The sequence below is a fragment of the Taudactylus pleione genome, unplaced genomic scaffold, assembly GCF_031769625.1.
Source record: "Taudactylus pleione unplaced genomic scaffold, aTauple2 ptg000824l, whole genome shotgun sequence".
NCBI classification, from domain to species: Eukaryota; Metazoa; Chordata; class Amphibia; order Anura; family Myobatrachidae; genus Taudactylus; species Taudactylus pleione.
The window spans coordinates 4144671-4161791 of record NW_028285226.1 but is presented as its reverse complement, the minus strand read 5'-3'; the positions used below and the strand labels follow the sequence as shown (position 1 = coordinate 4161791).

Genomic DNA, 17121 nt, shown 5'->3' with positions numbered 1-17121 from the left:
ACACTGATATCATACAGTCATTATACACAGGTAACACTGATATCAGTCACTATACACAGGTAATACTGATATCATACAGTCACACTACACAGGTAACACCGATATCATACAGTCACTATTCACTGGTAACACTGATATCATACAGTCACTATACACAGGTAAGATTGATATCATACAGTCACTATACACAGGTAACACTGATACCATACAGTCATTATACACAGATAACACTGATATCATACAGTCACTATACACAGGTAATATTGATATCATACAGTTACTATACACAGGTAACACCGATATCATACAGTTACTATACACCGGTAACAATGATATCATACAGTCATTATACACAGGTGACACTGATATCATACAGTCACTATACACAGGTAACTGACATCATACAGTTATTTTACACAGATAACCGATATCATACAGCACTATACACAGGTAACACTGATATCATACAGTCATTATACAAAGGTAACTGATATACAGTCCTTATACACAGGTAACTGATATCATACAGTCATTATGCACAGGTAACTGATATCATAAAGTCATTATGCACAGGTAACACTGATATCATACAGTCACTATACACAGGTAACTGACATCATACAGTTATTATACACAGGTAACCAATATCATACAGCACTATACACAGGTAACACTGATATCATACAGTCACTATACACAGATAACTGATATCATACAGTCATTATACACAGGTAAGACTGATATCATACAATTGTAAGACTGATATCATACAGCCAATATACACTGATCACTATACACTGTTTATGCTGATTTCATACAACTGATATACACTGATCACTACTATGCACAATTAACACACAAGTCACACTGATATCGCACAATGAAATACCTTCAATATACAGCCTAACTATGTATTTGAGGGACAGAGATGATTTTATAACATTGTATATTCTGCCTGAGCAACTTACTGCAGGGCCCCATTGGTTCATAGTCTGACAGTTTTCTAATCATAATATGAGTTTTCTAAATATTAACACAAGCTTTAGGGCTTATGTATAAAGTAATTATAAGATATCTTTCCTGCAAGAATGCCTCCATAGACACAAAGCATTATATACCATCTGAAGATTGTGTAAATCAGTGAGTTCAAACTTGGTACATAGGGGTCAGACTGTAATCCTCATTGATTATAAAGGGGACTGCGATCTCCACTGATCCTGCATTAGGCTATTCCAGGCCTCCCATTGAAAATAGTCACACAGGATACACTGACTGCAGTGCAGACAGGAAGAAAGTTTTTTTCCCTGTCACCACCGACAGCCAAGCTTACTGCCCAGCTCACTCATCTCCCGGGCCGCACAAAGCTGAGCCCATCGTAACCCCCACACCCCCCCTCTCGGCTGGTTGACCTAAGCCCTGCCCACCACTGCCTGTTGAAGCTCCGCCCCTATGTGCCTTAAGCTCCGCCTCCTGGGCTGTCCTACTGCAAAGCTGTGTCCTGTGACTCACCAGACCAATTGCCTAGTTCAGGATGGAAGGCACTGCAGCCCAGCATGTCACTTCAGGTTAACAGGTCAGTGTAAAGTTTGGCCTCTGTGTATTATTTATGTATGTTTTGTGTGGATGTATGTATCTAATCTATATATTTATTTACATATATATTAGGGATGTGCAGGCTCGGATAGGTTCGAGATTGCACGTGGAGTTCGGATTTTTCCCTCCAAAAAAACGGAACTCAGAACGAGGCAAAACGTCATCTTACATGGACGAACATCATCATTCCTGGTCTTTTGTCCAGGAATGATGATGTTCGTCCATGTAAGATGACGTTTTGCCTCGTTCTGAGTTCCGTTTTTTTGGAGGGAAAAATCCGAACTCCACGTGCAAACTCGAACCTATCCGAGCCTGCACATCCCTAATATATATATATATATATATATATATATATATATATATGTGTGTGTGTGTGTGTGGGTTAAATTCGGTAGATACAGGAGGATATATTATACATATATATATTTATAATATGTGTGTGTGTATATATATATATATATATATACACACACACACACATATAATATGTGTGTATAGAGAGAGAGAGATATCACACACACAGTGGTAAATAGGGAGGGTACAGGAGCTTGAGGCACACTTATGGCGACTGAAGTGGGTGTGGTATGATATGTCGACATTCATCATGTAGACTGTGATGGAATAGCGACATATCATCCCTGTTGGCTCACTTACATGCTCCTGACAGCTGTGGCAGCTCCAGCGCGGCTTCCGGGTACCAGCATTTATGACCTGACCTCTGCTGCTCCTGCCTTCCGGTGAGTATTCCCACTTCTTCCCCTGCAGCCTAACCCTAACCTTCCCCTAGTGCCTAACCAGGGCCAGCTCTTGGGATGTTCGACCAGTGCAGTTGAAAAGTGGTGCTCTCCCCAACATCCCGATTTCAGTGGGACAGCACTGTCCCGCTGTTCCACCCATGGGCTGAAGTGGCCCATGGGTGGTCTGGTTGGGAGGTCGGGTACCCCCACCGACGCACCTGTGCGGCTGTGCTGGACCCCGGAGTCTGAATGGATGCTGTGTGCAAGCGCGCGGATCCATTCAGTGCTGGGAGAGGCCTGGGGGATACCCAGCTAGTGACAAAGTGCTGGGCGTTACACCTGACGTTACACGGGAGGAGTGCCATGCGGGCATGCCCCAAATAATGTCATTTAGGGGGCATGGCCTATAGTAATTAGGGGGCGACTACCACCTGGGCGGCACAGGGGGTGCTAACCCTGGAGCTGGCCCTGTGCCTAACCTCCCTGCACAGCCTAACCCTAATCCCTACCTCTAACCCTCCCTGTAGTGCCTAACAGCCAGCCTCCGCAATCTAACTGTATACTCCCCTAGTGCCTAACCCTCCGTTCAGTGTCTAAAACCTATCCTCCTCCCCCACAGCCTAGCTTCCACTAGTGCAGGGGTGGAGAACCTCAGGCCTCGGGCCATATAAGGCCCGCAGAGTCATTTGGTCTGGCCCTCTGAGCTTTTCTCTGCTAGCCTCATCTGGCTAGCAGGGGGCCTAGAATGGCACCCTGCAGCCAGAATCTATGTAGCAGTGCCGCCTGGAGCTTAGGACACCTCAGACGGTCACACCGCTGCCCTTACAGCTCCCTAGAGAATCCTCAGGATGCTCCTGGAATTACTGTAATCACCGGCGACGTCACATCAAGGGAGCATAGCCTGCATCGGGCCCGTGAATAATGTTATATATATCATAAAGTTCCCCACACCTGCCCCAGGGCCTAACCCCCCCACATACACAAATACAGTAATTTTTTCATTAATTTGCATGACAACATGATGAATGTTAACATTTATGACTGTCGGTTTGTATAAAATACACTAAAATCCATTTAAGCAATCATCGTCTCAGAACTTGTATTCATTCTTTTGTCAAGATTACCAAAAGGACAAATACAAGTTCTGAAACATTGATTACGTAAATGGATCAGTGTGTTTTATACAGGCCGTCCAGAGTGACACACCCATACACACACACACACACACACACACACACACAATCAGCTTACTCCAGACCGCCCTGTGCCGGCACAGCCCCCCAAGTGCATGACGTTATGCTGTCCCGTAGAGGGGCCTGGAATTGTAACCCTGCCCGGAGCATCCTGAGGACGCTGCAAAGACTGCAGAGTGTCTGACTGGGCAGCACTGCAGGAGTGATACTGGCACCCTGCTAGCCAGTAACAAGAACCATGGGGTAGCGACAGTGCTGCAAACAGAGTCCTTCGCTCTGTGCAGCATCACCAGTCGCATACCTGTACTTATGGCACTGTATACAGTCAAACCAGGCCCACAACACAGGCCACACCCCCAGTGGCGGAACTCGTGACTGGTGGGCCTATGTGCAGAAATATGTTTTGGGCCCCCCTCCTCTGCCCCACCCCAAGTTCATAGTGCCGTGGGTGACAGAAAAAGGTAGAGGGTGACAGGGAGATGGTGACAGGCAGTGGCTGATAAGGAGAGGGTGACATGGAGAGGATGACAGGGACTGGGTGACAGGAAGAGGGTGATAGGGAGATGATGACAGGCAGTGGCTGATAAGGAGACGGTGACAGGGAGAGGGTGACATGGGCTGGGTGACAGGGAGAGGATGACAGGGACTGGGTGACAGGAAGAGGGTGATAGGGAAAGGGTGACAGGCAGTGTGTGACTGGAACTGGATGACAGGGAGAGGGTGATGGAGAGGATGATGAAGAGGGTGAGAGGCAGTGGGTGACAGGGAGAGGTGACAGGGAGAGGGTGACAAATATATTACTTATATCATACCTCCCAACATGACCCTCTCCAGGAGGGACACAATGCTCTGGTCCTGGACTTCCCTGGTAATAGGCGGGGCTACAGCGCAGTTCAAATAGGGGAGCCACACCAACTGTCATTTCACACACTGCCATATATCACTGGCTGGGACTCACTGGCAGTTGGGGTGACTCCCTTATTTGAATTTTGGACTGTGCTGCAGCCCCACCTCTGGAGCCTCCACCAATCATAAATTACCAGGGAAGTCCAGGACCAGAGCATTGTGTCCCTCCTGGAGAGGGTCATGTTGGGAGGTATGCTTATATTACTATTTACTTACGTGATCCCAGAACTGGAGCTCGTGGATCCTCCTCTCCTCCTTGGATTTTAACAATGGGGACAGTCATGAAATTGTGACATCAGATCCCAGGCACCAGTGGCAAGGACTACCTCAGAGAGGAAGAGCCAGGCCAGTCGGGGAAAAGCAGGGCGGGACCGGGAGGAGCAGGTAGGAGAGAGGATATAAGGGGAGGAGGGGGGGCCCAGCCAACTCCGGCCGGATCACATCCACGACCACAGGCAGCGCATCATTCCATAATGTTACCACTGGGACGGGTTGGCATCACGTGGTGGTGTATAATCAGTCAATCTGACTCATTATAATGCAGCCAGCTGCACGACCCTTTATTGCAGTGGGCCCCAGTGGAATGCACCAGCTGCACCGCCGGTAGTTCCGCCACCTGCACACCCCTATGTAAATCACACCTACACCACACTGGTCATGCCCCCACATCACCAGTCACACTGCTGCAGCGCTGGTCACACCCCCTGCAGCGGCACACAATAGGTCCTTCATAAATGTCAGCTCCAGGCCCATGTGGACATTATTCTGGCACTGGATGTAACCTCCTATATATTGCATCACTTAGTACTCAGATATATCGATAATAAAATACACATATTGTGGCCAGTGGAGAGGTGGATGCAAAATCGGGCGCAATTGCTTCTGCATTTTGAGCACAATAAATGCGTATTTTTTATCTGTATAAAGAGCAGTTGGTGTATCAGCAATCCCGCTAGTGTCACTATTATCACCGCCAAATAGCGCACACATAACAACAATATCGTCCCTTTATCTGTCACCTAGACACAGGGCAAGCAGGTGCTCTCAGGGCTGAACCAATATTCCTCCTACCACCTCACTGAGAACTAGTGACATCAGAGGCACAAAGTGTACGTCAGTAGTTCCTAGTGTACTGAGAGGCAGCATTACCGGTCATTCTACCTGTATAACTACTGATACTTATACAGGTCACTTATTATTGAGGTGCAGTTTCCCTGTAAAGCAGACTACTATGACATCACAGTGTGTGATGTCATTACTGCCATATAACCTCCCCTCCCAGACACAGGCTCCTGATTTGCAATGAGGTGTACACAGAGCAAGATGCTTTGGATCCTATGCTGTGAGTATTCCAACATTTAGCTTGCATGCATGTAACATTATTTTATATTTATTTTATAAATGTAACCAAAGAGAGGCAGGCACATTTCTCGGGTTCCTTTACATAGACGCCACTTATCCCTGGGACATACATGCCACAGTTAGGCTTTTATATATGATATTTGCCAGGGCCGGACTGGGACCAAAAATAGGCCCTGGCATTTAAAGCACACAGGCCCACCTCGCATCAGCATCTGATTCCTGGCATAGACTCCTCCCCTTACTATTCCTGACTCCTCCCACTTCTTAGTCTATGCTCTTACAACTATATATAACATTAGGACATAGAAGTGTACATTATTCTCTGTATTAAAATACACACACTACAGAGCTCATCCTGCAGGGGATTCATACATGTGCTATAGTTAAACATTTGGTATTTGGTTGGTTCTGTTAGGTAACGCTGGCACTACATTGGCATAACTCCCAACTTTTGAAGATGGGGAAGAGGGACACTTGTGAGCATGCACCCAAAAATAGGGCTGTCATTCTCAAGGGCTGCTGCAGGCGGCAGGGCGTGCGCCAACAAATCCAAAGACCAACATTGGCCGGGCCGGTCCAGCCCATCTGGGCATTGGTCCTTCTAGCATTTGCCAGAACTTCCAGATGGGCAGTCCAACCCTGATATTTGCCAAGATTGCCCAGCCAGAAAGTGGAGCAAGCTGTGCGTGTGGGGCTCACACTAAAAGGGGGCTGTGTGGTTTCCAATGTTTATTCATGTGTATTTATTAGAAAACGTACATAGCAGTACATGAACATAACACACTATTGCATAGTCATATATACACAGGTAAAGGCTGTAACATGTTGTCTTTGTACTTACAGTCCTTGCATTTCTCCCTGGCATACAGTGCCAATTGGAAGATTATGAATATGATGGAGATATTGTGAGTATCATTTTGTTTATTCATATTTAATAATATTTAAATGTTTTGTGACACGTGCATCAAAATGTCATTGAGTTATGAATCATACTTGCCAACTCTCCCTGATTGTCAGGGAGACTCCCTGAAGTAATAGCAGATATCTCCCTGACTCCCTGAAGAGTCCAGCAATCTCCCTGATTGCACCTTACCCCATTAGGAAGCTGTTATATACTTGGGAAAATAAAATTCAGAGACATATACATTCAAATGGGCTCATCAGTGTCATTTCCCTGCATTGAGATGTGTGGCTCGGTCTTCCAGAAATTCGAATCCATCCGAATTTCATGAATCCGGGTAAATCCAAGTCACGGTTCTGATCTCCTGAGTCGCGGTTCTAATGTTTTCGTGGTTCAGAATTCAGATTTTAAATCCGAATTTTGGGTTTTGGATTGCATAAATTACATGATTTTAGCTGTTTTTATTTATTTTTTAATCTATTTTGTTTTTTAAATTCACATCCAAAACCAAAACCAACACACTTAAGGGTGGTTTTGCAAATCCAAAACCCCCAAAAATACAATGATGAATCCAGCTCCAAAACCAAAACACGGGGGTCAGCAAACATCGCTAATTTTCATATAAGGTTTCTTTCGGCCTCTTATATGGAACCCCTTGTAAAACACAATACAAGAGCAAGCCCTGAAAAGTATCAGTGTGATTTCATTAACAAGTAGATTTTGCGTAGAAACTACTTTAGTCATTAGGGCTCAAATACTATGAATAAATGTTATTATTAATAATAATATTATTATTATTATTATTATTGTATCTGATTTGTAAAGCATTACCCTGGGCAGCAATAGACAGAAAGGAAAACACATGATAACTAAAACAGGGACATAAATGGTAGACAAAAAAAATAAAATGGTTTGGGAGGGCCCTGCTCATGGGTTAGATTACAGTCTAAGGAGAAAATGTCACATTTTAGATGGGAAGAGTGAGACTAACTCAGAAAGAGGATTAAGACAGTTCCAAAATGGGATTACTGGTGGATTTATTATAGGTAGAAATAGAGTAGTATATGTGGGAGTAGGGTAGGTGTGAGGGCATACCAGTGTGAGTAGTATAGGAGGAGTAGGATAGGTGTGAGGGTGTACCAGTGTTAGTATAGGAGGAGTAGGATAGGAGTGAGGGGGTACCAGTGTGAGTAGTATATGTGGGAGTAGGGTAGGTGTGAGGGTATACCAACGTGAGTAGTATAGGTGAAGTAGGCTCAGTGTGATCATATACCAGTGTGAATAGTATAAGTGGGAGTAGGGTAGGTGTGAAGGTATACCATGGTGAGTAGTATAGGACGAGTAGGGTAGGTGTGAGGGTGTACCAGTGTGAGTAATATATGTGGGAGTAGGGTAGGTGTGAGGCTGTACCAGTGTGAGTAGTATAGGTGGGAATAGATGTGATGGTGTACCTGTGTGAGTTATATAGTTGGGAGTAGGGTAGGTGTGAGGCTGTACCAGTGAGAGTAGGGTAGGTGTGAGGGCATACCAATGTGAGTAGTATAGGTTGTAGTAGATGTGATGGTGTAACAGTAAGAGTAGTATATGTGGGAGTAGGGCAGGTGTGAGGCTGTACCAGTGCGAGTAGGGTAGGTGTGAGGGCATACCAATGTGAGTAGTATAGGTTGGAGTAGATGTGATGGTGTACTAGTGAGAGTAGTATAGCTGGGAGTAGGGTAGGTGTGAGGGCATGCCAATGTGAGTAGTATAGGTGGGAGTAGGGTAGGTGTGAGGGTATACCAGTGTAAGTAGTATAGGTTGGAGTGGGGTAGGTGTGAGGCTAAAATATACACAGTCTGGCTACTGATGACATTGCCACATACTCTTAGCAGTTACCTGTGGACCAATTTTCATAAATGTCCCATTGTACGTTATCTATACAGCAGCAGTTTTTAACTTGACAAAACATTTATCTTTATAGTTGTATCACTGTTTTTTTTTTTTATCTTTTATCTATATAGTCTCCCCTTACACACCCTGAAGGAGAGGTTAGTGCCCCCAAGGACACCATGGGAGAGGCCAGCAATTCCAAGACCACCACAGAAGAGGCCAGTGCCCCTGAGACTACCACCAATGAGGCCAGTGCCCCTGAGATTGCCTTTGTAGAGTCCAAAGACCCTGACATCACCATGGGTAAGGCCAGTGCCCCCAAGACCACCGGAGAGGACAGTGCCTCTGAGACCACCTCAGGAGAGGCCAGCACCTCTGAAGCTACTATGGATGAGGCCAGTGCCCCTGAAATTGCCACAGTAGAGGCCAGTATCCCTGAGGCTGCCATGGGTGAGGCCAGTGCCCCCATAAACATTAGAGAAGCTAGCACCCTCAAAATGATCACAATTGCTGCTAAAATAATTGAAAAAGCCAGGGTCATTGGAGTGGCCAGAACCCGCAAGACCAAAGGAGAGGCCAGTGCACCTGAGTCAGCCATTGAAGAGCCCAGTGCCCCTGAGATCACATCTGTCAAGTCCAGTGACCCCAACATCACCATGGATGAGGCAAGTGCCCCCAAGACTGCCACCAGAGAGGCCAGTGCCTCTGAGATCACCTCAGGAGAGGCCAGCACCCCTGAGGCCACTATGGGAGAGGCCAATGCCCCTGAGATTGCCACAGTGGAGGCCAGTGTCCCTGAGGCAGCCATGGGTGAGGCCGGTGCCCCCTTAAACATTAGACAAGCTAGCACCCTCAAAATGATCACCATTGCCGCTAAAATAACTGGAAAAGCCAGGGACATTGGAGTGGCCAGGTCCCACGTGACCAACAGAGAGGCCAGTGCCTCAATGCCCCCTGAACAATACCAACCTCCTTCAAGTTATCTGCAGTTTTGGGTGGTGACCTTGTGCATACTTATTCTTGTACAGGCGCTGATATTTTGTGTTGCAATTGTGTCACACTATCATTACAATAACAAGAACCCCAAACAAGACCACAGCCCTGACATTCAGGAGCCATGAAGAGAGACATGTGCCCCCACCACCACCCTGAATGGCATGTGCCCCCACCACCAACAAAGATGCACAACCCCCACACCCCCAGGGTGGCATGCCCCACCACCATCATTGGGCTCCCACTATCAACCAAAGAGCCATGAACCCTGAGGTCCACTTAAACATCGTACTCAGAAATTGGTATTTGGAATTTTCTTTCCCTAGCTGGAGTGGACTGAGATACATGCTTGAAACATTTATGATTCAAATACATGGCTTTAAACTCTCTTAACTGTATGTGTGTTAATTACCCCCTTTGGTTATAATGATTTGGTGTATAAAGATACTACACTTATGGTCCTGATTCATTACGGAACGCAATTGTTATTGCAATAGTGATTACGCACGCAGTCTCACTGCGATAGTATGCTAATCCATTGCGATCACTATGCCTGTGCAGCACTACATAAGGACGCCCACTTTACCTTACACACATCCGTAATCCATAGCAAGATAGTAAAACCATCGGTAACACAGAGTATCATCGCAGCCTCACGCACACTTGCACAAGCTCTGACCTTACTCAGGAATTGATAACCTCATCACACGCTATGAGTTCTCAAACTGCCTAAGGCTTTGCTGTGAATAAGTTATGCACGCCCATGCAACAGCGTTCAAACGCACTAGCACATCTATGTTTCTCTGACCCCCCCGTCACCTCCCCACAAATGGCGCTTCCTGTCAATCCCTCGATTGGTCTGCGCAGTCCCCATAGCAGTGGCTGGTTCACACACTGTGATGCATACGCATATGCAGAATGGAACAATGGGCCGATTGCGTGTGTATTTGCAGTTGCGAATGAATCAGGCCATATGATTGCTATTATGTCTCTGTTGTTTTCCCAATTGGAGTGTTTGCACCCTGATTGCACCTTGGGGAGCTACTACTTAGTTACATGGCTCAGATATTCATTACTTTCTGGCATAGGGACACACAACTTTCACCTCGGAAAGTAAGACACATTTCCTGTGTTTTCATGTTATTACACCTTTTTGTGTTTGTTTCTTATTGTTGAGGGCACCATGTCTCAGTAAGGTTCTACAAGTGGGCTGCCCTAGAATAAATTGGAGAACATTTTCGTGCACACTGAAGGTTAAAGATATTAAAGCTGAATATTGCTGCCCTGAACAAAAACAGTTTCCTATTATCTGCAAAAAGAAAAACAGCCTAAACCTGCTTTGGGATATGAGAGCTGACAGCAATGGGCCTAATACAGAGATAGATGTAAATATCTCCGCCTCTGTCTCTTTCTTTCTCTGAGGCTCTGCTAAAGTATGCAAAAGCCACAGGAAGGTGCTTTCAGTTATAAGATTCCCACTGCCGGCTTCTGTATTCCGCTGCTGCGTCTGAGGACGCGGCATCGAATCAACTGCATGACCATTGGACATCTGAGTAACAATCAGGTTATCAGGATGTCAAGTTAAATAACACAGGGCCTGATTCAGCAAGGAATGCAACTGCTAATGAAATTGCTAATACACACGCAGTTCCACTGCGATAGTATGCTAATTGTGATCGCCATGCCGCTGCAGCACTACATAAGGACGCCCACTTTACCTTACACACATCTGAAATGTTAGAAAGAGTGCGAAACCATCGGTATAATCAAGTACCATCGCAGCCTCACGCACACTTGTACATGGTCTGACCTTACTCAGAAATTGCTAACTTTATCGCACACTATGAGGCCTCAGGCTGCGTTGGGCGTCTCAGTGGATACTTAAAGCATGCCCCTGCAATGGCGTTCAAACGCCCTGGCGCGCCTGGGTTTCTCCCCCCCCAGTAACCACCCACGAACGGTACTTTCTGTCAATCACTATGCAATGGGTCTGCGTAGTCACTGCGATGGCAGTCCGGATTGCAGTGGCCGGTTCGCGCACGCACACTGTGATGTATTCGTATGCACAGAATGCAACAATTGGCCGATTGCGTGCATATTAGCAACTGCGATCCAAGCTGAATCAGACCCACAGTAGGGTCTTTACAAAGAAGCAAGATATCATGTTACTGGAATCCAGTTCTTACCAAGTAACGCCTATGTCAAGATACAAACTGTTAGCTCAGTCCCTTTGCTGCACATTTTGCCCTGGCCACCAAAAAACATTCTGCAGATGCCAAGTTCTGCACTTTCCTGACCAATTACTGACTTCATAGGGAGAGCGCAGTCCTGATCCACATTACCTAGACACCACAAATAGTGCCAGTGTTGGATTGGATTTCTGCATTATTCTTAAGCGTTCTGTTCCTGTGCACAACTGCTTTCAGGAACTCCTCTGGCTTCTTCAGAACCGGGCAGAACAGCAGGGATAAAATGTAGGGCCAGAATGTATTATTTCCTTACTGCACATCACTTATTTAATGGGCCCTGCTGGTCAGCACTGTTGAAAATGGAGTACACGCTACTGCTCAGACTCCATGATAGTTCCTATGGGGAGGCTTCATTCCCTAACCAAGATGGCTGCTGAACCTAGCACTGTGCATGCACTGTGCCATCTTGTCACTATGTAAGAGCGATGCAGTGGTACACGGCTCGAGTGAGATCTGTGATTTACCTACTCCAGAAGCATTTTCAGAGTGATCCTGCATCACTACCCACATCCTGCATATACTCACTGGCTGGTGAGCTGTGTGACTCCCGCTCAAGCTCCACTGCATCCAACTAGTGTGTATCTGAGTACTGCTGTACCCATCACTTCTTCAATAAACCACTATACTGGCCACAACAAATGTACAGTGCACACTGCCACAGAACACATAGTGAAGACAGCACAGAGGCCCTGATTCAGAGCCGGACGCTCTGACAGAGCGCTCGCTCTGAATCAGGGCCGCCCTTCCTGATTTTAGAGTGGCCTCCTGGCTGCTCGCATAGCTGTGGGTGACCACCCACAGCTATAGCAAGCGGCCAAAAAGATGGTCGCGATGGTCAAGACCATCGGGCTTGTGAAGAGACCCTTGTGGTAGGGTCTCATCTGCCGCAAGCCCTGGAGTGCTTTTGGCTCTATCAGAGCCAAAAGCACTCCCACTGACATCACTTGTGATGTCAGTGGGGCCGGCCCCAGATGGTAGGCATTCCCATGGGAACGCCTCCATCTGGCCAGCCACGCCCCTGCATGCCCACCAAAGGGGGCGTGCTGTCACTCACCATCGACAGCATGCCCCCTTTGTAGCGAGACCCATAGCGACGGCTTGCCCGTCGCTATCCGGGTCTCGCGCATGCGCACGACGGAGCCGGGTCCGTTGTGCGCATGCGCACTGGCCCAACATCAACCTGCTTGCGAGCGCTCAGCGCTCGCGAGTGGGCCTGAATTTGACCCAGGGTCCCTGATTCAGAGCCGGACGCTCTGACAGAGAGCTCGCTCTGAATCAGGGCAGGGCTATTTTTTTTTTAGAACGGCCTGGCCGCTCGCATAGCTGTGGGTGACCACCCACAGCTATAGCAAGCGGCCAGGAAGATGGTCGCAATGGTCATGACCATCGCGACCATCGGGCTTGCAACGAGACCCTTGTGTAACAGAGCCGAAATCTCTCCCACTGACATCACTCTTGATGTCAGTGGGGCCGGCCCCAAATGGAGGCGTTCACATGGGAATGCCTCCGTTTGGGCAGCCACTCCCCCAGCCTGCCCACCAAAGGGGGCGTGCTGTCACTCAACATCGACAGCACGCCCCCTTTGGTACAAGACCCGGAGCAACAGATTGCCCGTCGCTATCCGGGTCTCGCACATGCGCACGATGGAGCCGGCTCCATCGTGCACATGCACACAGGCCCACCATCGACCCAGTTGCGAGCGCACACCACTAGCGACCGGATCAGAATCAGGCCCAGAGTGTTTCCAGTGCAGCGTAGTAGCAGCGAAGCATAGAGCACACAAGCTGTATCATTATGCAATGATTATGCAACATGCATACAGCCATAAATGGGTTTATCAAGCTAAAAGGTGCAGAAAATGTTATGACCTGGAAATAAATGCAATTAAAGTGTGAAAGGTTGTAGACGGTCACAGTAGACAAACATACTTCCAGTGGTGTGCTACCAGAAGTTTTGACCCTCAAGTTTTTAGAGTCTCTAGAGTCCTGGCCCTCCTTCAAATGGGACTGGACTTTGGTCTCCGCCTGGCCTCGCTGAAAGTGCATGTTTCTGCTTTGTCCATTTGGTTCCAGCGCATAATTGCTCCACTGCTGGATGTTCACACCTTCCTTCAGGATGTCCTCCGAATTCAACCTCCCTTCGTTCCTCCGGTGTCAATGTGGGATTTGTAAGTGGTTCTCCAGGCCCTTCAGAGCCCTCCATTTGAACCCCTGGAATCTGTGAAACTCAAGTGGCTCACAGCGAAGACTTTCTTTCTCCTGGCTCTTGTGTCCTCCCATAGGGTGTCAGATTTAGTCGCACTTTCCTGTCACTCCCCATTTCTGATCTTTCATCAGGACAAGGCTGTTCTTCGAACTTGTCCTGACTTCCTTTCCAAGGTTGTTTCTCATTTCCATATGAATGAGGAAATCGTAGTACTGGGCTTCCAATCACCAGACCTCTCGGCAGGTGAGGCCTACTTGAATGTGGTCCGTGCTCTCAGGATCTACGTGGACCGTACAAGTTCTCTTCGGAAAACAGATTCCCTATTTGTCCTCTATGGATTCCACGAGAAGGGCTGGCCAGCTAACAAACAGACTCTGGCCAGATGGCTTCGCATGACTATCTCACAGGTTTACACACATATGAGCCTTCCTGTGCCGGCTACCATCTCTGCTCCTTCTACTCGCTCCGTGGGACTCTCGTGGGCAGCTCGCTGTGGCGCCTCAGCTGAATAGCTTTGTAAGGTGGCCACGTGGTCTTCTGTCCACACCTTTCTTATGTTTTATGCCTTCGATACCTTTGCCTCTCAGGATGCTTCATTTGGACGCAGGATACTCCTCTCAGTTCAGGAGCATCCCCACCCTTGAATACTGCTATGGGATATCCACTGTGGATCCTTATGGACCCTGAAGAAGAAAATGAGAGTTATGGTAAAACTTACCTTTGTTAACTCTCTTTCTTTGAAGTCCATAGGGTCCACAAGGCACCTGCCCTGATGCCCCTGGCTTCTCTGGGTTGGGTTTCCTGGTCACCAGATTTTCAGTCTCTTTGATGTGAGAGTGTGATTCTTCTGTGTACCAGTCTTCCTTCTCTCCTCTCCTCCTCCTGCCTTCGGCTTGTTAACAAACTGATTTGCCTCAGGCTCAGGGACGGGGTTTACGGGGGAGGGACCATTGCTTCCTGGCAGTTGAAATCTTAGCTGTTTGGTGTCCGGTCCATATCCACCACCTACACCCCACAGTAGACCCAGGTGCAGATCCAAGCCCAAACGATATACAGTATGTCAGTGGTTCCCAAACTTTTTTGAATCATGGTGCCCTAAAGCAGTTCTGGCCAACCTGTGGCTCTTCAGCTGTTGTAAAACTACAAGTCCTAGCATGCTTTATCAGCTGATCAGTGGGAGGGTATGCTGGGACTTATATTTTCACAATAGCTGGAGAGCCACAGGCCTGCCTAGAGTATCATCAGTTTTTATTATGATATCTTTGTCTTTTACAAAGGATTTTTCTATTATGGAAGATGCAAAAACTTGCACAACCTCCAAATACAGAACTAGCAAACCTGTGACTTCATTCGAATCCAATACAACAAAGGACAAGTATAAAATTGAAGATCAAATCACCTGTGATACCAGCGGAGTAATGTATCTGCTAACATGCCCATGTATGAAACAATCTGTAGGGAAAACAACAAGATCTTTAAAACAAAGGATACATGAGCATCAAAGAAATATACTGAAAGGATTCGATTAACATAGTGTCTCACATCATTTTAAAAAAGCGCACAATAACCCTACTGACCGAGACTATACATTTTTCTCTTCTCCCCACAACTCTTATTCTTGATTGGACAATTTTTTTTTGCCCCATAGGTTCTTACATCTCTTACCTCTATTGAACCATTGACTTGGTCAGACCATGCCCCGATCACTCTTACAATATCTACCAGTCTTCTTTCCCCTACACCTTGCACTTGGCGCTTAAATGAAAGTCTTCTTTCGGATGCTTATTGTAAACTTCAGTTGGACCAGACTCTCACTGACTATTTTGAACTAAATCACACTCCTGAGGTTTCCAGCCCCTGACAAACCCAGTGATCGCAAAATTTGAGCGGGTTATGTAGTGTATGGCTGTGCTACATGCAGAGCACCGCAACAGCCAATCACCGGTGCCATGTCAACCAGTCCCCACCGCGTTGTCTCCTCAGCCAGCAGTTAGCTCCATCCAGCCACACAGACACTGGCTGGCCCACGCCCTCCTCCCGGGATTGCCAGGCCCCTCCCACTGTTTGGGAGGCTCATAAATGCATTCAGTATGATATACCGCTGGCCGCAACGGCAGCCCGACAGAGGAGGAAATCCCGATCGTCCTAAAGGTAAGTATAAACTAATCTAATTCTACCCCCTAACCCTCCTTTATGGTGCCTAACCCTAACCCCCCCCCGTGTGCCTATCCCTAATCCCCCCTCTAAGTGCCTAAACCTAACCCCCCCTTCCCCGCCACCTAAACCTAAGTCCCTCGGTGGGGTGCCTAACCCTAACCACCCCCTGGGGGTGCCTAACCCTAATGGTGCGTACACACTGGGCGATTAAAGTGGACGACTGAACGATAACGATATCGTTATCGTTCAGTCGTCCACTTTATCGTCCATTTTTAAGCCCAAAAAGATGAACGATGACGACGACGCGCGTTCCCGCGGGTCGTTCGTCATCATCATTCATCGGGCTGACATGCAGGCCAACCTGACGATCTCGTCAGGTTGCTGCATGTCAGGGAATGGGGGAGAGAGCCCGGCGCTGAACGATATCGTTAATGATATCATTCAGCGGCTGTGCTCAATGTCATAAACGACATTGAGCACAGCCTGCCGGGGACACACTAGACGATATTGCTCAGGGAGCATATCGTCTAGTGTGTATGCACCTTAACCCTCCCTCCCCCTAACCTAACCTCCCAGAGGGGTTGCCTAACCCTAAGTCCCCCCTGGGAGCCCCTAACCTAATCCCCCCCCTTAGCGGCTGTCCACGCCCAGCGCCCGGCATCACTTTGATCGAGATCCCGGGCGCCGGTCTCCCAGCGTCGGTAAAATGACAGGCGTCTAGATTTAGACACCTGTCATTTAATCCTCGCCGGGATTAAGTAGTTGGGAAGCCGGCTGTCGGCATTGCGAACGTATACCCTCTCAAAGGTAATTGAAGGGTAAATTGATTGGTCGTAAGCCACAATTGCTCCAGCAAATTAGATTGTTTGAATTGAAACACAAAAAGGGGTATTCAATATGGGAGCAAAAAGTCCGTGCTGGACTTTTCGCTCCACATCGGAGATTTTCCTGTGATA

At 47.4% G+C, this 17121-nt stretch overlaps 1 pseudogene; it reads left to right on the top strand.

The window, feature by feature from the left end:
- The first annotated feature begins 12228 nt into the window (after positions 1-12228).
- Positions 12229-17121, top strand: part of LOC148474670 (fatty-acid amide hydrolase 1-like) — a 66725-nt pseudogene continuing 61832 nt past the window's right edge.